The sequence below is a fragment of the Lygodium microphyllum genome, chromosome 6 (genome assembly GCF_053477565.2).
Source record: "Lygodium microphyllum isolate KBCC chromosome 6, Lygodium_microphyllum_v1.1.10, whole genome shotgun sequence".
NCBI lineage: Eukaryota > Viridiplantae > Streptophyta > Polypodiopsida > Schizaeales > Lygodiaceae > Lygodium > Lygodium microphyllum.
In genome coordinates, this window is record NC_141140.1 from 44,154,666 (window position 1) to 44,178,696 (window position 24,031).

A 24,031-nucleotide genomic window follows, 5' to 3' on the forward strand; every position below is an offset into this window, starting at 1 on the left:
TTTTATCAATTATTCTACTCTTGTTCACGACAGTGTGAGGCAATGTGCCCTGGGTAAGTGCAAATCCAATAAGAAATTGGCTCTTGAGTATTCCCCCCTAAGTATTTGCCTTTATCCCTACCTAACACCATTAAAGGTATAGGTCGGTTATCCAAAAGGATTGCATTGCCCTCTTCGTTATACGATACATAGGGGTGCATGTAAGGCTCTTCATCATTCGGCTCCTCCACATAGTGGATTGGACACTTGTGGGGTTTATCTCCATCCTAGGAATGTCATGACCGGTTTGGCGTCATTAGATGGTGGGAGAGTTGATGGGGCTCCCCTCCCAAAAATATTTGATGACCTATTCCCTAGGTAAGGTTGTTTGTATGGTTGCGAACACGGGAGTCTCCTCACTAGTTCGCAATGCATGACAAGTGGACGAAACCTATCACAATTATTGTTGGGGGTAAAGGCGCCTCTACCTAGCCGCCCATGTATTACTACACTGACAGTCATTGCCATTGCACACTCCAAGTGGCGGGCGACCATCACCATCACTTTATTCTTTATTCTTTTAGTGACAGTTTGAATAAAGGAAAGCCCGGTCACACATTGACTGTTGGAGTTCCCATTTCTAGTCTCTTTCTTTCTTGCTCTTGCTCTCCCGCCATAACTCTCGAGTCCAACTTTCGATCCGTCACTCCCTTTCAACTGGTATCAAAGCTTTGCTTTCCGACTCTTGAGCTTGGTTTGTGTCATTCTCAGCATCCCATCGACTCCCTACTTGCATTGGGTCTCCTTCCCGGTAGCCATATCCGACTCCTTCGAGCTCCTGTTGTCAAGCGTTTTTGTGAAAACTGAAAACCCCTAGTCTAACTGAAGTTAGAATTGATTTTTGCTAGCTTAGTTATTTGCGTGATAGTTTGTTTTGTTATTTTGTAATTGGATTTCTTGTGTTTGACTAGCATAGGATTTGTTTCTGTCATTTTGTTTGATTTGTTGAGTGTGAAACTTGATAGCCTTGGTCGAGCTTGGTATTTTTTTGGACAGGTTGAAGTTGGAGTTTGCTATTAGCTTCTGAGCATTGAGGAACAAGGTATGTTTTTTTGTCGAGACTCATGCACATCACAGGGATTATGGGTTCACGAGCACTTCACATTGCACTTTTTGATGCACTGCACTCGGGGGTCGTCTCCTGTTCTTATCAAATACTTCCATGCCATGGGTTGGGATTATGCACGTTTTGCACCATCATTGAGCACTAGCACAGCATGAGGTCTGCTGCAACTATATGCAGTAAATGTTAGATGCACGCATACATGAGAGAGAACCTGTCATTGAGCACGCACGTTTTTTTGCATGCACCATTTGGGATGTTCATCACAAAGTTAGGAACCTCTGGTTGAGAGTGTAAGGTGGTTGGGAGAGTTCGAGGGTCGTGAAGGACGCCATCAATTGTGAGAAGGGTTGTTCATAATTGGTCAACATCTTGAGGACCATCATTTTTTAGAGTGATTGTGAGATTTTGGATGGGTGGAGCGGAGTATATCATATCTTCTTATGAGAGTTGAGAGGTGAGGATAAGGAATTTTAAATTAATAAGAAATTTTGTTTGCATTTTGCATGACGCACAATCACCTCTAGATAGGTTAGGCACAATTCTTCAATGCATACATTATTTTTGTGTGAAGCATCGATTGAATGGTTGCATAGCATCGATTTTATATTGCATATTTTGTCAAATCATAAATGATTGGGCACAGAGTTCTCTTTCATAGCATATTCCTGCTAGGGCACACTGCATAAAAAAACAGGTTCATTTTCAGAGAATATTCATTTTGAAGACTCAAGGGTCAAAGGAAAAAGATCGTACATTTCACATCGTCAGCAAGTATTTCTTGAAGGAAAAGAAGATATGTGTGGTGAAAGTGTGTGCAATTACAAGAACAATAGGCCAAGGAAGTGAATAAGTCGTCCAAGATAAAAGATAGAGAAAAATGATACAATTTACGAATATCAAAATTTTTGCTCGATTTTGATGGATTTTTGTAATTCTGTCTACGCTAGCTTGTTGACCAGAAGTGTTTCGATCATTTTGAGTACCCGAACTACTATATTCGGAGTTCAAATGACGAAGTTATGATCCAAACAAGTTGCAAACAGGTATAAAGCAGAAAAAACGAAAATAGTGAAAAGCAATAGAAAAGCAAAAGCCAAAAGCTGAAAGCAAAAAGCCTAATGTATGTGAGTGTGGATAGAAAACTATATAAGAAGATGAGAATGGAGAGTTAAGGGCCTTTCCCCTGGATTACAATTGTATTTTGTGAGAGAGGAGAGAGGAAGGTTGCATGCTAAAGTGAGCTCTTGTCATGCTAATTTGGAAGTCGGAGCCTTTGGATGTCAAAGCGCCGAGCATCAGCTCAAGGTTGTTAAGGTACGAGAATATATTTCACTTGGTTTATTTTTGAATTAGTGGTATTTTTATTGTGTTGTGGTTGTGTGATGCTCTACCTATATACGAGTTTTAAATTTTTTGTGAGCTATAAGGGGCATTGTTTTTAGTCTTGTTTTGTGGTGTTTTATCGAATATTTGAATTTTTCAAATTGAGTTGTGCATTCAACAAAGTCAATTACCCCAACCGGCACTCCTTAACATCTCGTTATTGGGTTGTGAGAGAGGCTTACTCTCGATCACCGCTCGCGTAACACCATCACTCCCCGGCTTCCAGAGCACCTTCCCAGTATTGTTAGGTACCTTCAGGGCATTACATCGAAGGTATTTGATCATTTTCTTCAAGGTTTACTTCAGTTCTTAGGTCTCACAGGCTGTAAACAAGATTGGGCAGCCACCATTGAAGCTCCCTTGCTTCATATCTCACTTGTCTTTGAACAAGACTTGTTGGAGCTTATTTGAGGCCTTTCTTGGCTTTAACCGGACCCCTTCGAAGCTTGGCAACCATTTTTTGCAACCCTAGGACTAGCATTTACAGTTGGCGGAATCTCGTAGCCCTAGGACTAGCATTTACAGTTGGCGGAATCACGCAACCCTCCCATATGTGTCTTCAGCATTGACAGTCACAATAGCAGCTCTCCCCCTCCATTGGCACTTGGAAAGGCTCCATTTCAGGTATATGAACATGTTTTGATGCTTGGTTTTGATGGTTGATGTGTTGGCATAGCATTTGTATTGGCAACCATTTTGAGCTGATTTTGGTGCTGAAATTCTCAATTTTGAACAATAAATCACTGCTGCACACAGTTGGGCTGAAGTCATTTTACTCATGTATACTTGTGCCTATGCTTTTCGGGCTATGTTTTGGGTATATATGGTGATGTATTGACACTTGGGGCTCGACATAGAGCTTGGTTTTGATTCGGGATCGTTGGTTGAGCTTGAGCTTACTTTGCAAATCATTTGGATGCTCTGTCTTGGATGTACTTATGGCATGTACGTTGCTTATGTCTGACCGGTCTTGACATCCTTAGCTTATGCCATTACTACATGCTAGTTACATTGTTTGGAGCCTATTGCTACTAGAGCTCGGTCTTGGCTTGACCTTGGATTCTGGGAGCTTACTTGAGCTATTTATTGGCTTTCCTGAGTTGTATCTTGAGATGTACTTGATGTCTTACATGCTTATGGATGCTACATACGGATGCTCTACCACCTACATGTTCGGGATGTACTATTGATGTATTGTCTTGGATTTATGTCATTGGAACTATGTCTTGCCTTGGCCTGAGCTCTTGAGCTCGTACATATGGCTTTTGTGCTAGTGGGAGCATTCTTGAATGCTTATCAGACATTGAGCAGGTGGTACTTTTATGCATTGAGCCGTTACATGCTATTGAGTAGTTACAGACACTTGAGACTTTGGGACTTCTTACCTTTTGGGATGATACATCATATGTCTTGGTTCACTTTATGCTTATGAGCTAAGTCTCAGTTTTGGATCCGTATCTTTGTGTGCTGACACCTACTTGTGTCAAGTTTTGGTAGTGGTAGGAACACTTTGCCCCATTGCCTAGGGGGTGTGCCTACTCACTGGCAGATGTTTGTATGACATACTTAGGTATTGGATTCATGCTTATCGATCTTCATATGCTTATACTATGCCTGCATGATGCCACCTTCGGTCTTGGCAGTATTTGATTGCCTTGGGATCCGATTTTGTCACTATTAGCTCTCTTTTACTGAAATTTGAAATTTATTACAGCAAGCATATATGTATGGACTGACATGGATTTTTCATGCTGAAACACTTTGAAATGATGTACTTTTACTAGTACTTGGTGGGCAGCAGCTTTGGTTCCACTTTCTTTGCCATTTTTCCTTGATTTTAGTGATTTTTTGGTCATTTTCTGCAGTAAACAGCAAGCAGTTTTGATTTGTCTATAGTCTTCCAACCTATTATGGCGAGTTCGTCCACTAATCATGCTATTTTCAACATGGCGAGTACAAATTACTCTTATTGGAAGAGCCAGATTTGGCAGGTGTTGGTGCAAAAGTCGTAGATCAAACTTTTGAGGTTAAGCGGGCATCTGCCTGCAACTATGCCAGATGAGGAATGGCTTGAGCTTGATGAGTTATGCAAGTCCACTATTGTATTGTCTCTCACAGAATAGTTTCACTATAATGCCTTTGAGGAAGAACAGAGTGCATGGAAGTTGTGGGAAAAGATAAAAAATCTCTATGACAAGAAAAGTCCAGTGAGTCAGATATATGGGCTGAAGTAGCTTATGGATCTGCACAAGGAGAATGTGAATATGTCTGCTCACTTGAGCCAGTTCCATGCTGTACTCAAGAACTTAACTTCACAGGACATCACTTTTGCAGAGGATGTCACTCCTCTTTTCTTGCTTGGTGTTCTTAATGAGTCATGGGATGTATTCCGCACTACATTATGTGCCTGTACTACTACCTTGAAATTATCTGATGTTAAGAGTGCTCTTCTGCACGAAGAGGTTAACCGTAAGAATTTGGATGCCTCTCTTGTGTCTCATGCTATGACAGTTAGAGGGAGGAATGATGGATATGAAAAGCATGGCAGTGGTAGTGGCCGTGCACGGGATTCTCAGAAATCTTGGTCCAAGTCTCGTAGAAAGTCACGTAGCAAATCCCATGGTAGGAATGTAGATGTTACTTGTCACCATTGTGGGAAAAAGGTCCATATTAGGCCACAATGCCATGAATTGCACAATGAAAGGCACAAAGATAAGGGGAAAGACAAAGTGCAGGATAAGTCTTCTAATCGCAGCATAGCACCTGCAAAGTCCAGTGTTAAAATTGAAGAGATCAATGTTATGCAACCTGAGAATATTGATGATGTTGATTATATCCTAGCAGCTTCTTCTAGTGCTTCGCAGATGACAGAGATACACTCTATGTATGCACAGTGTTGGCACTTGGACTCAGGTGTGTCCTTTCATATGACACCTTGCCGAGAGTGGTTTCATTCATACCGTACTGTTTCGGGTTCTGTGCGCTTGGGTGATGACAGCTCTCTTAATATTGTGGACATTGGTGATATTCGGTTGCAATTTCCTTCTAGCAACAGTTTTGTTATATAGGATGTATGCCATGTATCTTCTTTGATACGCAGTCTCATGTCAGCTGGACAGCTTGATGACGTAGGATATCATGTATGTTTTGGAGACTCTGCATGGAAGATCGCTCGTGGCAGACTTGTGATTGCGAGAGGTGCGAAGGCTGGCAGTCTCTACCCCTTGATTGTATCAGCTTCTTCCCTTGATCATGTTTTGTCTGTGGGTTCTATCCCACATGTATCTCTTTGGCATGCCCGTTTGGGTCATATGTCTTTGAAGGGAATGAAAATGCTTTCTGGTTTGCAATACTTACTACCCCTTGATTATGCATGTTTTGATTCATGTGAGCATTGTCTTTGTGGCAAGCAGACTAGGTCTACGCATAAGAAGTTTGGTAGGCCACACATGAGTGATCCCTTGGCATTGGTACATTCGGATGTCTGTGGGCCTATGCCTTGTCAGTCTATGGGTGGTACAAAGTATTTTTCTACGTTCACAGATGATTTTTCAGGGAAAGTTTGGGCTTATCTCATTAAGCTAAAATATGATGTCTTGGCTGTGTTTCAGAGATGGCTTGCATTGGTTGAGAACTAGTCTGGGTATAGGCTAAAATGCCTAAGGATAGATAATGGGGGTGAGTATGTCTCACATGCTTTTGAGCAGTTATGTGATTAGAGGGGTATTAAGCGTCAGTTGACTACCCCCTACACCCCCCAGAATGGTTTGGCTGAGCGGATGAATAGAACCATCCAGGAGCATGTACGCAATATGCTTAACCATGCAGGCCTACCAAAGAGCTTTTGGGCTAAGGCAGTTAGTACAACTATGCATGTCATAAAGAGATCATCCTCTAGTGGTTTGGATTTCCAGGTTGCAGAGGAGGTATGGACTGGAAAACCTCCCTCTTATGCGCATCTCCATGTCTTTGGATGTGAGGCATTTTGCCATGTGCCCAAGGACAAGAGAAGTAAGCTGGATCCCAAGAGTGTCAAATGAATTTTCCTTGGTTATGGGGATGCAAGCGAGATGGGTTACTGTCACTGGGATCTGTAGACGCGAAAAGTCATCCGCAGTCTTGCTGTAGTCTTCCATGAAGACAAAATGCATAGGCAGCCTAAGAGAGTTGTTGAGATCCGTAGGGTCATATTTTAGGAGGAGCTGAGAGCTCCTGCATAGCCAGTTGGACACCCTATAGCTGCAGCAGATGCTCATGGTCAGGGTGTTGGACAGGTAGCTGGGCAAGCAGCAGAGCCTTCCATGAGACGGTCTACTAGAGACAGACGCCCACCTGATAGATTTCAGCCCTCGATGCATTATGTCTTGGTTACAGATGCAGGAGAGCCTTTCACCTATGATGAGGCTACGTGCAGGGGTGACAGTCACTCCTAGGAGAGGGCTATGCAGTCTAATATAGACTCTTTGCATAAGAATGATACTTGGGATTTGGTTTCCTTGCCTACAGGCAAGAAGGCTTTGCCATGCAAGTGGGTGTACAAGCTAAAAAGTACCCCTGGACACCCCAAGACGGCATACAAGGCTAGATTGGTAGCAAAGGGTTTTAAGTAGGAGCATGGTGTGGACTTTGATGAGGTCTTTTCTCCTATGGTTAAGATGACAAGACTGCGCTTAGTCTTGGCTTTGGTTGCTCAGCTTGACTTGGATTTATACTAGATGGATGTCAAGATGGCTTTCTTACATGGGGACTTGCATGATGAAATTTATAAGGAGCAACCTAAGGGCTTTGTAGAACCTGGCAGGAAGCACCTAGTGTGCAAACTGAAGAAAAGTATTTATGGCCTGAAACAGGCACCTAGGGAGTGGTATCATAAGTTTGATGTCTTTATGCAGTCACAGGGATACAGTCGGAGTGCTATGGATCCGTGTCTTATACGAAGAAATCTCGTATGGTTCTTTATTGATTTTGGTACTCTATGTGGATGATATGCTGAGAGCAGGGAAAGCTCATGATGAGCTAGATGCTCTTAAGGATTAGCTCAAGAAGAGCTTTGAGATGAAAGATCTGGGACATGCCGCTCACATACTTGGTATGTGCATTAGAAACGAGAGGCATCAGGGACTCCTCTACTTGTTACAGAGGGAGTACATTCATAAAGTCCTTGAGCGCTTCCGTATGCAAGACGTAAAGCCGATTGGCTATCCATTGCCTTCTTATGTGAAGGTATCATAGGTTGATTGTCCATAGATAGATTAGAAGAGGGCCGAGATGGCCAAGTTTCCCTATGCATCCGCAGTGGACAGTCTTATGTATGCCATGATAGCCACTCGTCTAGATATTGCCTTTGCAGTTGGTGTTGTGGCACGCTATATGCCTACACCTGGCAAGAAGCATTGGGATGCCGTGTAGGGTATCATGAGGTACCTGAAGGGCACTGCAGATATGTGCATATGCTATGGCAGCCAGGATACAGGAGTCATGGGGTACACTGACTCTGATTATGCAGGACATGCAGATAGTAGGAAGTCCACTTTCCGCTATGTATTCACCTATGTTGGAGGTGTTGTTTCTTGGATGTCCAGGGTGCAGAAATGCACAGCCCTTTCTACTACATAGGCCGAGTATGTTGCACCCCACTGAGGCTTGCAAGGAGGCCATTTGGTTGGGTCATTTAGTTGCTGACCTTGGTATTGATACTATCCCTACACTGCATTCGGATTCTATGAGTGCTATTCAGTTAGCCAAGAATGCGGCCAAGAATGCAGTCTTCCATGCAAAGATGAAACACATTGAGGTGAGGTATCACTTCATACGTGAGGTCGTTGAGGACAAGTCTATTGATCTTGTCAAGATCTCGACTGATGAGAATCCTGCAGATCTGCTCACGAAAAGCCTCTCTATAGAGCACCTTGCCTTCCTCAGGAGGTTGATGGGAGTGGGATGAGATGGCGTCTTTCCTCATCGTGTTGTACATGTGTACATGTTGTACTATCTTTTTTTTTCTTTTTCTTTTCACTCCTCACTGGGGCAGATTCGCCTTTAAGTGGGAGGTTTTTGGGAATAAAGGCGCCTCTGCCTAGCTGCCCGTGTATTACTACACTGACAGTCACTGCCATTGCACACTGCAGGTGGTGGGCGCCCATCACCGTCACTTTATTCTTTATTCTTTTAGTGACAGTTTGAATAAAGGAAGGCGCGGTCACACATTGTGACTATTAGAGTTTCCATTTCTAGTCTCTCCCTTTCTTGCTCTTGCTCTCCCGCCATAGCTCTCAATTCCAACCTTCGATCCGTCGCTCCCTTTCAATTAGTACAAGGTTGGGATCTCCAGTTTTGATACTCAGCTTGCAGGTGCTTTCTTCCATAATACATGTATTGGATGTGAGGGTGTGTAGGTCATCTAATCATCTCTTGTAATTTGGCTAGATCCATCTTCATCTCCGCTAGCTCTTGACTTGGGTTAGTGCCCTTTCCCATATCCTGAGTACTTGGGCCTGATCTTTTGCTTGATGTTGAAGCTCTCTCAAATCTTCTAGCATTAGTCTTCTTTCGATTTGAGCTCTTAGAGATTCTCTCTTTGAGTTGGTCGTCCACTCTAATTGCCTTATCAAAGACCCTAGCTAGCATGTCTTGCTAGAAGCTTGAATTGCTTATGAAGGCCTTGTAGAGTCCCTAACTTCGTATCCCATTGATGAAGACTATGGAGACTGCTCTTTTGGTGGGTTGCTCACCAGTTGGCATTCTCTTCAAGAGTCTCTTATATCCTCCTTGTCTTTCTACTTGACGTTCGCACTAGAAGTCGAAGTATCCATGATTAGAGAATGTCTTAATGAAGAGACTCTTGAGGTTGTTGAAGTTAGTTTTCTTAGCAGCATCTAGACTCATGTACCAAGTCCTACCCTTATCTCCTAAGCATAGACCAAAAGCTTGTGAGCGATGAGTAAGTTCACTAAGACCGTTGGCCTCACAGACTTGCTTGAACTGCTCTGCAAAGCTTTGTGGGTCATTGTTTGGCTGGTACTTGTCTAACTGTTTGGCCATGATAGGGATTCTTGATTTGCTCTTTAGAGCCCTGGTTAAATCATAATCCTACAAGAAATGAGATTGCCATTGCAGTGGCGCTCTGCTTTGCTCAGGAGTTATCTAGCAATTTCTTCGTAAGAAGCTTACTCAATGTGATATTTCCTTCTAGCACTCTTTCTCTCTTTGCATCAAGTCATGTCCCATTTCTACTTGCTATGGCTAGCACTCGCTAAATCTCATGAAGTTTTATGTTTTGTTGCAAGATTCTAGCTTGTTGTTCCTGATTGTAGGCCACTATGCCTTGTAAAGCTTCTCGTGCTAGTCTCCTCTCCTCTTTGAGGTCCACTATGATATCCTCTGATATCCTACCGTGATGGTCTGTCTGGGTCTGTAGATTGTAATTGGTGACCAGCTATTGGATTTGCTTTGAGAAATTGCCTAGGTCAAGCTCTTTGCCACATCTATGGTTATTACTTGACTCTGCCATATCTATGGGCTCATGTTCAACAAGAATGTCGATGATGTTGAGATATTGGCAATCACATAACCTCTTTGTATGGAGCAGTGTGGGCTTAGGATGATGCACAATCCCATATGCATAGTGGTAGAAAGTGCAGCCTAGTCTATTTCTATAAATCATTGTACTTACTCTCTTTTTGAATATAATGTTATAATACTTTTCTACTTCCAACAAAGTATCTATGTCATTGTCAATACACAAGATTGTGTTTATGAGTCCAAGCTTCCATCTTGGAACCTAATTCGCTTGTGTAACATTTGGTCTTGATGTCTGTTACCTCATGAGCTCACTCTTCCTTTTTCAACCTTCATAACCATGCTCTAGATTTGACATTTGAATAGATGAGGTTGATCATGTCGGGTAGATCGACCCCTCCAATGGTGTTAATCCTTACTGCATCTGACTCCTGTGTCACATCCTTGCTTGGACTTATACTTGGGGTTCTTGATCACCTAACTATGTTTCATGGTCTTGTCCTACTAGTGGATTCGTTCTGATTGTTAAGTCTGAGTGAGTTTCTTATTATTTGAAAATAGTCCTTAACTTATACTCACTCAGTGTGTCTATGTGCATGCTCTCTTCCATGCACTGTGCGAAATCAAGCTTTCAATTTTTCTTAAGGGCATTGCAAGTGCTAGAAAACAATGTGGTGGATTCATTCTGATTGTTAAGTCTGAGTGAGTTTCTTATTATTTTAAAATAGTCCTTAACTTATACTCACTCAGTGTGTGTGTGTGCATGCTCTCTTCCATGCACTGTGCGAAATCAAGCTTTCAATTTTTCTTGAGGGCATTGCAAGTGCTAGAAAACAATGTGAGTACAAATACAAAGTCACAATTGCAACTTTCACACTATCGTCTATGTACTCAGCCTAATTGGGCTCTAGGCTCAATTCCTTGACATCCTTGCTAGTGACTAGGATCTATGATGCATCATTCAGCTCATTTAAGATCAGATTGGGGTCTATTAGCTAGCTTATAGCTCTAAGCGTGTCGAATATATTGATATAAATGTCAGCATTTTGCCTAGCCATTTCCATGGGATTTGTAGGGTTAAATTTCCTTATAAGATTTCAATGAATTATCCTATTGGTGAATTGTACTCTTTGTTGTCTCAGATGTGCTAAATTTGTTGATTTTCATGTGTCAAAGTCTAGTCCGATTCTGCAGAGTCCAGGTTAATGCGGAGAAGAGAAAAACCATGATATCCTCTTCCGCTTAGAGGAGTGAAGATGTCCTCATCTCAAATGAAACCAAGGGTCTTGCATACGTAAGGCTTCCTCTCATCAATCCAAGGCATTCTCTTCAAGATCGTTTTTACATAGGAAGAGATATTTCATAAGGGTTCTACTTCTAGGTGTGCATTCTCTTACATCAAGTATTCTTTCAAGTTGAAGGTCAAGGACTTCTTGGCTTGGTATTACAACTTGTTGATCATCAAGAACATGATTGGGATTAGCTATATAACCTTTCAATAGTAGGCAAGCATGAAATACATTGTGAACTTTCAAGTGTTTAAAAAGAGCATTGCGTCTTGGGCACTTGAGACTCTTGTATGGGCCACAATATCTTGGGCTTACTTTCTTGAATTATTGCAATGATAAGGAACTTTCCCTAGGATGGATATGAAAAAAAGCTTTATCTTCTTCTCGAAAGATTTGTTCTTTCCTTCCTAGATTAGTATATGCTTTTTGTTGTGATCCTTGTCAGCTTGGATATCTTCTTTGAGAGCCTTAACTTATTCATCCATCTCCTTCGACATCTTCATCGAAGCTTTTACCTCTAGGGTACAGTGGAGTCAAAGATTATTTTCCATACAAAGCTTGGAAAGGGGTCATTTTAATACTTTGATACTAGGATGAATTGAAAGAAATTTCAACCAAGGGTAGATCATGTATCCATTGCTTACATTCCCTACAACAATAAGCTCTAAGTACGTATTCAATGACTTGATTAACTTGCTTGGTGTTTCCATCAGTTTGGGGATGAGAGACTGTGTTAAAACAGAATTGGGTACCAATGGTCTCAAACAAGGTCTTTCAAAAGTGAGAAGTAAAAAGATAATCACAATCACTCACGATTCTCTTAAGTAAACCATGTAGCCTAAATATTTATTTCACAAAGAGCCTTGCGATATCAAGGGCCTTGTAGTTAGTCTTGGCTGAGCCACCTTAATGAGCATAGCTACAATCATTAGAATTGAATTATATGCTCCTTGGATAAAGCGTAGTCAAAGTGTAGTCCAACTACAGAATCCATGCTGATAAATTTCCACTTCATTTGCGGGATGTAAGAGGTTAGAGCTTTTGTGATATCTTAATGCACTTTGTTGATAGCTTAGGTATTCATTGACATATTTAAGCACATCTTCTTTCAGCATTTTCCAATGAAAGCACCTTCTTATAACATTGAGAGTCTTTACATAGCCAAGGTGTCCTAAGAATAGGGAATCATAAGCTTCCATAAGTATATTCTTCTTGAGATCTTGACTCCTTGGGATAAAGTGTATTGCCGCAAAAGTAGACAGGTCCTACTTGTGTAGTGAAGTTTAGATACTTGAGCTTGTTCGTAGGGTTTATCTCTTTGAATAGGATTTCTTTTATCATATGTTGATACTTTCGATCCCTAATCTCTTCTTCTTTTTCCATTTCTATTATTGTTTTACTAAGCATTGATACCAAAGGTGTTAGAGATCTTGCCTTAGAGAGTTCCTTTGAGATGAGGATATTGTAAAATGATTTGCGACAAAAGACATTCATAACAACATTTTCTACAAGATTTATAATTGATCTCAAAGTCATATTCTTGTAAGACTTCTATCCATTGTCATCATTGTCACAAATTGCGTGTTGAGGGGCTTGAGATACTATGCCAAACACACACCATACACATAAGGTAATGCTTACTCAAGTAAACAAGAACAGAGACCATGGAGACCAAAAAGTTTTTTTGTTGGTTTCTTCTTATTCTTTTATATATAATACAATGTACACGAAGTATAGATACACCGACAACATAAAGAAAAGTTGCTTATAAGTCAAACAATGCATAACTAACTATATTAATTGATTGATGCTATAATTATGCTAGATGTAGGTTGGTGCAACAAACTAAATATAATAAGTGATAAGTTAGTGGCCATGTGAGGATAATAATGACCACTGATGTGTTAAGTGTAGATATTGTTGTGCCGATTCTCATCCTTCGTGTGAAAACTCCAAATATAGTAGTGTTAGGGCAACTACCTAATGATGTGGTGGATGTCATAATGCCACTTGTTCAAATATAAAACACCTAGATTGTGAAGTTTGAGTTTGGTGATATCACACTTATGTCTTTTGCAAGTTCTTCCATTTGCTTAGACTAGTCCTTTAGCTAGTCCAATAGCTAAATAAATGAAGATCTAAAGTGCTATGATGTGGACTAAAAGGAGGTAAGTGACATGCGGAAGATTATTTGGTAAAGGGAAATGTCATCCTTTTTGGGCTATGCATGACTTAGCTTTTTGAAATGACATGAGGAGATGGTGCATGGCTAAAATGGCTAAAATCATGGAAGATGGAAAGGCGCGAGTTCAGAGGCCTATTTTTGGGAGGTAAACAACCAGCTTTTTGGGAGAGCAACATACTGAAAAGAAAGATGAAGGAAGCCAATCGAAAAGGGGTAGCCCGCCAAAATTCGAGAATTCGAGAAAATGAGTCTGGAAGCGTGATAAGTCTTGGATGATAGACTGCACTTTTCGTGAGGAGAGTTGGCAGGCCTAGTAAAAGACAACAAAGCTCATAGAAGCCACTTTCTGATGCCCATGGATGATGGAAGGTCTGCGACTTGGAAGAGAACGCAAAATACGAGATGATGATAGCTAACGTTGGCCAGCATGGTTTTCTCCAGGGGTTAAGCGATCAGAGACCTGGTCATGCTGCAGTATTTGCAGGGAATGCCATTTGATTATTGATTGCAACTGCTAGAAACAAGCCGACTGATCTTGAAAGGCTCTGAGATCATGGACCTGTAGCTGACGGTCCTGATGAGCTGGAAGTCCTGCGGCTATGGCAACCTGCGACAAACAGCACTGACGACGGAGGAGGAGAACTTAGTGGAGATGACGACGGCCTAAAGGGTGACCGCCCTACGAGCAGTGTTACTGGCAAAGTTGTTGCTTTTCATCCTGCTCAATTTGAGGATATGGGCAATACCACTGAGATGTTCGCTGCAGAAATAGAGTGACGTCAGAGAACGTTTATTGAGGCTACTGAAAACAAGAGGAAGAAGAAGACTTATCCTTATCGCCTTGGAGCACGTTAACTTCTTCTTCCATATGTGGACAGTGGGTTACAGGCGGACAGGTGAATGAAGTGTTGACCAGTGCTAACTAACGCCAAGGAGAAAAGGAGAGTGCGACAGTCAAATACGAAAGCGGAGATGATAGAAGAATTTAAAGCACCGGCAGTTTCGATTTTGGTGGAGGACCGATGTACTGCTCACAAACATTGGGAACTATGCACTGATATCTATTATATCTGATCTTGACATATGGCATGTCATGATGAACCCAAGCATGTCCAGAGTCTGATGCTCAAATATCGAATGTCAAACATATTGTTAATTGCTTCCCTTGTAAGCTTTACCTTGAACTTGTGGTACCCAATTATGTCCAAGCTGAGCCATGACATACTAAAGTTATGAGTGTTTGAACTCTTTGAATTTCAGAAACTTATGAGGGTTTGGACTCCTTGAATTCCAAAAGCTTATGAAAGTCATTGTCTTTCCTTCCGACCTTGAGGTCCAATGTATAGAGTACTCTACTCTCTCACTCCCTATGTGCGATAGTGATCCTTAAGAAGAGATAAGAGCAATGTTAGTGACCCTTGGTGTCTACAAATCCTATAAAGCAATCATTCCTTTCTTATGGACAAGGGCAATACTATCTATACATATGTTTTGAGATGATTCCAAGTTCAGTTCAACATGATTATGTCCTAGAAGCTACTCAACAATGAGATGATGTGGTAAAGAAGATCTAGAGTCTAGGTGAGTCACTCTTTTATGAAAAAAAAGCTACACAAAAATTTGGATTCTATCGCTTGTAAATGTTAGGACAATGCTTGCAAATTTGATGTGATCTGAGGGATTAGTTACAATCACTCCTCAGCATCATATAGCTTAGACAAAGTAGAGAGCTAAGTAAAATTTTGGGTTAGCTGGGACTACTCCTAAGTGATAGTGTGCTCGGATGAAGTGGAGAGCTAATATCCTAGAGTGTATTTCTTATGATTCCTATAAGAACACGTAATTTGGATCTCTATGATCTGATAGGGTGTGATTTTGTCGGTGTTTCTTTAAGCATTGTATCTTATTATTTACATATCTCAACTTTCTACTTGTCGTGCATGCTTCATGAGACCCAGTATCTTCTGGTCATCAAGCGCACATTGCGTTAGCATATTTGGTGAATCCAACGTTAAGGTCAGGGTGGTGCAGAGTTAGGTATGGATGCAGGTATAGATGTAGAACCCCATGTTGGAAAGATTACCTCCTAAAGTTAAATTCCACTTTTCTAGTTTGTTGAGAAAATATTACCCCTTTCCCATTTGTGGATTCTATTAGAAACTTTGATGCAAGTGCAATGTCTATCCATGCACCTACTCTGTGGTTTCCCCATTGAGTTTCATTCTTGTATATAAATTCAAAATCTTTGAATCGGTGGGAGTTTACCAATTTATTATTGGCTTGATACTCAAAAATGTAAATCCTCTTTTTATATCATTCTGAACACTGGCTACAATTGCTCATAGTAGAATTGTTATTCCACCCACCTAGCGAATGACATTTTAGACTAAAGTCCTTTATCGGACTTGAACCGATGTCTTATGCCTTAGCATGTCTATCCCTAATCTTTTTGCATAATTTCATGTGATATATAAGTGGGTTCTTTCATAATCAATCAAAATCTTAAAGGCTTTACCTTGATAGGTTTCCAGGGTCTAGATTATTGAGAACTGGTAATTTGGTCTCTTCTTGTTGAGGAGATAGCATGTACTATTGCTCTTTCCATGCTTGCCTCCAATGCAAGATCTTTGTCTTATTCTATCCCCTTCCAAGTTACTCTAATATTTTTTTTTTCTCGACTATAGCTGCTTGATTCTAGCCACGAAATTTTCCTTGGTGGATTTTTAGCTTAGCTTTGGGCATTATCTTTTAAAGTGGCCAAGTTCATTTCAATGCAAAAACCTTGGTGCCTTTGCCTCATGAGTTGTGATCGAGACACATCCTAGTCACAACTCAAAAACACGCAAGAAAAAGGAGTGCCGATCAATTGATTGACTTCGTTAAAGAGCAAAACTTAACAATAATTATTTTTCAAACATGAGAAAATTGACAACACTTATGCCTCATTTAGTCGCTAAACACAAACGTATGAAGCCATAACAAATAGACAAGCAATATAGACTGCACCTCTATTTATCAACAAAATTGTGAGTCCACAAAATTTGTTACGTCCACAATGCTCAAAAACTTGAAAGAACCAAGCTCTACACAAAATATTCTTCCGTCTTCGCAATCCCTCTTTATTTTAGGTATCCCTTCTCTCCTGACGAATGTAATTTTGTTTTGCAAGAGAAGGGCCAATACTTCTTAATTTCTTCTCCTTATATCATTTTGTTCGCAACATGCTTATGTATTTGTAAAAGCATAAAGCTAAAGCTTTTCCACTATGTTCATGTCTTTGAAAGGTTAAAATAAAACTTTCCTTTTATTTGATGTTTTCTTCATAAAGTATGTTTCTTTTTTATCTTATGATAGGGAGGAGGTGACTTTTGCATAGATCTACAAAGATGATGCCTTATAAATTGAAAGGAAAGTGGAACCGAGGAGAAAGAAGCTTGGTGGTGAGAGCTATGGTGGATGAAGAGCAAGAGCAAGAGACAAAGAGAGAAACTCAAAAGTGGAAACTCCAACAACCACAATGTGTGTCCCGGTCTTCCTTTATTCAAACTGTCACAAAAAAGAATAAAGAATAAGTGATTGTGACAGGTGCCCACCACTTGCAGTGTGTAGTGGCAGGTACTGTCAGTGTAGTAGTACACATGTGGCTAGATGGAGGCGCCTTTATCCCCAACAACCTCCCACTTAAAGGTGAATCTGTCCCAATGAGAGAGAAGAGAAAAGAAGAGACAATATAACATGTACACATGTACAACAGGATGAGGAAAAAGACTTCATCTCATCCAACACCCATCAATCTCATGAGGAAGGTAAAGTGCTCTGTAGTGAGGCTCTTCATGAGTAAGTTTGCAGGATTCTGCTCAGTCGGAATCTTGATAAGGTCAACAAACCTGTCCTCAATGACCTCGTGAATGAACTGATACCTCACCTCAATATGTTTCGTCTTTGCATGGAAGACCGAAATCTTGGCCAACTGAATGGCACTCATAGAATCTGAATGTAGTGTAGATATAGCATCTGTCATACCAAGGTCTGCAATCAAACAGCCAAGCCAGATAGCGTCCTTGCAAGCCTCTATAACTGCAATATACTCATCCTTGGTAGTAGAAAGAGACGTACACTTCTGTGCCTTAGATATCCAAGAGATAGCCCCTCCAGCATAAGTAAACCCATAGCCAGAAGTGGACTTCCTATTATCTGCATGTCCTGTAAATTACAGTTAGTGTACCCCATGACTCTTGTATCCTAACTGCCATAGCAAATACACATATATGTTGTGCCCTTTGGGTACCGCATGATACCCTTCATAAAATCCCAATGTTTCTTGCCAGGTGTAGCTATATAATGTGCCACAACCCCAACTGCAAAAGCAATATCTGGATGCGTGGCTATCATGGCATACATAAGACTGCCCACGGCTGATGCATAGGGAATCTTGGCCATCTCATCCCTTTGCTTATTTGTTTGCGGACAATCGGCCCAGCGAAACGTTTACATGAGAAGGTAATGGACAGTCAATAGGCTTAACATCCTGCATATGAAAGCGCTTAAGGACTTTATGAATGTCCTGCCTCTGTGTTACAGATAGAGTAGTCCCTGAGATTTGTCGTGCATAATGTGCATACCAAGTATATGAGAGGCATGTCCCAAATATTTCATCTCAAAGCTCTTCTTGAGTTGAGCCTTAAGAGCATTTAGCTCCTCATGAGCTATCCCTACTAGAAGCATGTCATCCACATAGAGTACCAAAATTAGTAAAAAAACCCTTATGGGATTTCTTCTATACAAGCATGGATCCATAGCACTGCGGCTATAGCCCTGTGACTACATGAATGCATCAAACTTATGGTGCCATTCCCTAGGTGCCTGTTTCAAGCCATCTAGACTCCTTTTTAGCTTGCACACTAGGTGTTCCCTGCCAGGGTTTGCAAAGCCCTTAGGCTACTCCATGTAAATCTCATCATGCAAGTCCCCATGTAAAGAAGTGGTCTTGACATCCATCTAGTATAAGTCCAGGTCAAGTTGGGCAACCAAAGCCAAGACTAAGTGTAGGGTGGTCATCTTGACCACAGGAGAAAATACTTCATTAAAGTCAATATCATGCTTCTGCTTAAAGCCCTTAGCAACCAATCGAGCCTTGTATGCCGGCTTGGGGTGTCCACGGGTAGCTTTCAGCTTGTACACCCACTTGCATGGCAAAGCCTTCTTACTCTAAGGCAAGGAAACCGAAAACCAAGTCTGATTCTTATGCAATGATTCAAGCTTAGACTGCATAACCCTCTCCCAAGAGTGACAATCACCCCTGTGCATAGCCTCATCATAAGTGAGAGGCTCTCCTGCATCTATAACCAATACATAATCCATAAAGGGCGTAAAACGGTTAGGAGGTCGTCTACCTCTAGTAGAACGCCTCAACCTAGGCTCTACTGCTTGACCGACATCATGTCTAACATCACATGTCTAACATCTAGGCCATGAACATCAGGTGATGCTACATGCTGTTTAGTTGGCCGTGGAGCGGGCTGTATGAAAGCAGGTGGCTCCTCCTAAAAGATAATTTTGCATACCTCAACTACTTTCTCACGCTGCATATGCATTTTATCCTCATGAAAGATGATATCATGGCTGCGGATTACTTTCTATACCTGCAAATCCCATAAATGGTAACCCATCTCTCCTGCATCTCCATAGCCAATGAAAATGCATTTGACACTTTTAGGATCTAGCTTATTGCGTTTGTCCTTGGGCACATAACAGAATGCCTCATATCCAAAGACACGCAAATGATCATAAGAGGGGGGCTTTCATGCCCATACCTCCTCTACAAACTGAAAGTGAATGCCACTGCTAGGTGACCTATTAATGAGATGCACTGTAGTAGTAACTGCCTCAGCTCAAAAGTGCTGTGGTAAGCCAACCTGGCTAAGCATGCTACGGACCCTTTCCTAAATGTTCCTATTCATGCGTTCAGCCATACCATTTTGGGGAGGGGTGTAAGGGGCGATCAACTGATGCTTAATACCCCACTCATCACAAAACTACTGAAAAGCATGTGATACATACTCACCCCCATTATCTAACCTTAGGCATTTCAACCTTTGCCTAGACTGGTTCTCTACTAATGCAAGCCAACAGTGAAATGTGTCTAAGATAACATATGTTCTCTTTATGGGATAAGCCCAAAACTTACGTGAGTAATCGTCTATGAAAGTAACAAAATACTTTGCCCCACCTAGTGGGACTGACAGGGCATGGGCCCACATAAATTTAAGTGCACAAGAGCCAAGAGGTCACCCATGTGTTTCTTGCCAGATTTTTTATGCGTATTCCTAGTCTGTCTACAATACAAACAATGATCACAAGACTTAAAATGTGAAGAGTCAAAAGGTGAAAGATATTGCAAAGCACGGAGCATTTTCATTACTTTAAGGGACATATTCCCCAAACGAGCATGCCAAAGGGATAAATGGGGTATAGAACCCACAGACAAAATATGATTCAATATAGCTCCAGATACGGGATAGAGACTGCCAGACTTGGCACCTCTTGCAAGCACAAGCCTGCCACAAGTAATCTTCCATGCAGAGTCTCCAAAAGACACAAAATACCTTATATCATCAAGCTGTCTAGCTGACATAAGGCTACAAGTCAATTAGGTACATGACATACATCATCGAAAACAATAGAACTTCCAGAAGGAAACTGCAGCCTAACATCTCCAATGCCCATAATGTCAAGAGACCTATCATCACCAAGACGTACATCACCAGAGATGGTATGATATATATGAAACCAATCTCTATAGGGTGTCACATGAAATGATGCACCCAAATCCAAAAGCCAACACTACGCATACATAGAATGTGTCTCAGAAGCCTGTAATGCATCGCATGAAGACGGTGCAAGTATGTAATCCTCATCTGAATCAGTGGCTTGCATGTCATTAACCTCTTCTATCTTCAAACTGGACTTTGCAAGTACAATACTGCTCTTAGAAGACTTTTCAACACTTTCTCTTTTCCCTTTTTCTTGCGCTTATCATCGCGCATCTTATGGCACTGCGGCCTAATATGTCTTTCTTTCCCATAATAATGATAGGTAAGATCAAATTTTCATCCACGAGACTTACTGCGACCACATGACTTGGACCTAGAATTCTGAGAGTCCCTACCCTTATGATCATTATCATGCCTGCCATGTCTGCCACCTCTAACGGTCAATGCATGTGAAGAGTGGGAGGCATCATTGTTTCTCCTGTTGATTTCCTCAATCAATAAAGCACTCTCAACATCTTTGATTTTCAGTCCACCAAGCTTGTTCATGCATATGGCAGTACAGAAGACGTCCCATGATTAAAGCAAGGTGCCAAGCAAAAAAAACGGGTGCACGTTGTCGTTTAACTCAATACCGTGGCACAATAGATTCTTCACGATAGCATGAAATTGACTGAAATGAGATGATAGGGATGTCCCCTCCTTCATGCGAAGGTCCATTAACTGCTTCAGCTAATACATCTGTGACATAGGACTCTGCTGCGAATAAAGCTCCTGAATCTTCTCCCATAAGTCCCATGCACTCTGATTCTCATCTTCAACAACATTATGATGGACCTCTTCTGAGAGTGACAAGATAATGGTAGATTTACATAGCTCATCAACTTCCATCCAAACATCATCATCCATATCCTCGGGTTTAACACCCTTGAAACGCAAGGGTTTAATCAACAACTTTTGCACCAAAACCTACCATATTTGGGACTTCCAATACCCATAGTTTGTACCATCCAACTTGGCAATGTTAAACAGAGCTGTGTCTTTCAGATGACTAGCCATGGTGTTCCAAATCAAAGCAAAAATGCAAAATTGCAGGTTGTTGTAATTAGCAAAAGATGCACTAAAACCACTGCTAAAATTGGCTGAAAGAGTGGATATCACCAAGAGAACCACCTGTCCACAAAATATGACCAAGATAACATTAAAAAATTAGCAATACCCTCATACAATTGCTCAAAATCTGCAGATTTCAGCTTGCTAGAATAAATTACAGTAGTATGAAAAACTATCTTAAAGTGAAGCAATCACTAATACATATGTCAGTGCAATTGCCATGTAGCAAGATATATCCAACAGTGAGTGTGAAGGGGAAAGAAGGCACCAAGAACTGCCAAACCAATAACATGTCAGGCATGAGACATCTCATAGGTCTAGAATTCATGCATGTAATGGGTCTCGGGGTAAGAGAAGAGACCAAGCACAAGCACAACTGAGAGAGAAAGAAGCTCAATGCATAACCATCCAAGATGCATACAAAACTGACAAACATGTGACAAAGATAGGTTTCTACCCCAATAGGCATATGAAATCAGCCCACTACAGACTAACTGCAGACATTAAGCTCTCAAGAGAGCAAATGCATGTAACTGTCCCACAAGCTCAAGCTCAAGTGTAAGTAAAACTCTGTGTACATCCGAATATACCAAGAGGCTCCCACTAGAGGTAAATTTAGATGCAAATAGAGTAAGCAACGCTTAAATACATCAAGTACATAGCATCAGACATGCCAAATCCCAATAGGGTACATCTGGAGCATAAATCCCAAGCTATCTCATGCCCATAAAGCATAAGCCTGAAAGCAGTCAAATATCATGTAACTGACAACCAAATGTAATGCCCAGTAGGTCCAAGATGCTCAAATAAATCCAAAGACGACGCTCCAAGTGATTGTCAAGCATGGGCAAACCAAGGGGCATCCATATTTGACCAAAGCATAAATGCAAGAAGCCTAAATGTCAAGCAGTGACAATAGGCATAAACTGATACAAAGCATGCCAACTGAAGCCAAATGCCAATCAATGACAACCAAGTCGGAGCCTAATTCAAGCTCAGAAGTATTTGACAATCTTCAAATTCATCGGTATGATCATTCAAATCTCCGATAAGCACCCCGTATCCAAGAGCCAATGCATACACCAAGTAAATAATCTTCATCCCATTGTATTATAGCAACATATTCACAGTCAAATGAAGCTCAATTAGTGCTCAAATCTACTCCAAATTAGTCCCAAAGCATAGACATAGCATCCCATTACATCCGGGCATCACCGGGCATCAATAGGCATCAAACGAGCAATATCAAGAAGCATCGAACATTAAATGTCAAGTGCTGCCCTATTTTTGATAGTCCTAGGACTATGCATACATCAATGGGTAAAGGTGGACGCACTTGTATCATTCACCGGCAGCCAAGATCCAATGCCAGGGAGTCCGAAGATGATCGAAAAGGTTGCAAACAGTGCCGAGAAGCTAAAGAAGGAGCTTGAAATGCGAGGAGGAGATCAGCCTAGCCCCCTAAAAATGCACTGCATTTTGCGCTGGCTACTCCTGGGGACTGGGGGGTCTTCAGCAGTGATAGTGAGCACTTGGCAAGGATTAGGGGATTCCAATGGAGACCTGCAAGGTGCCGAATAAAGGTCGGAAGATCGAGAAGGAGGCACGAGATCAAAACGTACTTGCAAATGAAGGTGCCATGGCTGCCATTGAAGCTCGAGTTGAAGCTCTTCAAATCTAGGCTAAGGAGAATGAGAGGCAAGCTCCAATGCCTTTGCTCTAATACCAATTGAAAGGGAAGTGGAACCTAGGAGAAAGAAGCTTGATGGTGAGATCTATGTCGGACGGAGAGCAAGAGCAAGAGAGAGAGAGAAACTCAAAAGTGGGAACTCCAACAACCACAATGTGTGGCCGGGCCTTCCTTTATTCAAATTGTCACTAAAAAGAATAAAAAATAAGTGACTGTGCTGAGTGCCCACCACCTACAGTGTGCAATGGTGGGTATTATCAGTGTAGTGATACACGGGTGGCTAGGTGGAGGTGCCTTTACCCCCAACATAAATGGAATATTGGTTTTTTATTGTAACCATTGATTGATGTATAAGGCATTAGAGAACAATTGAAAACACCAAGTTGAACCCCTTTCTCAAGTTATTCTTTGGAATATACTACACTTAATTTCATTGTCCTTCTATGTAGTAGATGTTGAAGCCATATCTTCAAATGAGAAGTCTAAGCTTGCATTTCCAATGGTCTCCTCCAAAGCAAGGAGTTCACGTAGCACACTAGAGCTCAACATTCAAGGCGATGACTCCATCTACATCTAGGTTGAAAATTCCAATCCAATACTTCAAGATTTTTCTATTTGTAATGATTCACAAAGTAGCAATGTGGCAAATGGATAAGCTTGTCAAAATATATATGAGCATATCAACTCAGTGGGACAAACCTATCTATCATTAGATTAGTGAATGTAATCAACACTACTAGTTCCAAAGAGGATCTAGTGGTGAAATTAGATGATGGTTCTCAAATAAATTTTAAGTTCTATAGAATATTAAAGGCCTTACGAATCTCTACCTTGAGCATCCCCCTCTCATACACACTTTATCAAGAAAACTTGCTACTAGTAATAATAAAATGATGTTGTCACCTTCATAAATACAAGCAAGAACCTGAGCTATATACAACTCAAGAACTCCAATTGCACATAAACAACCATGGTCTT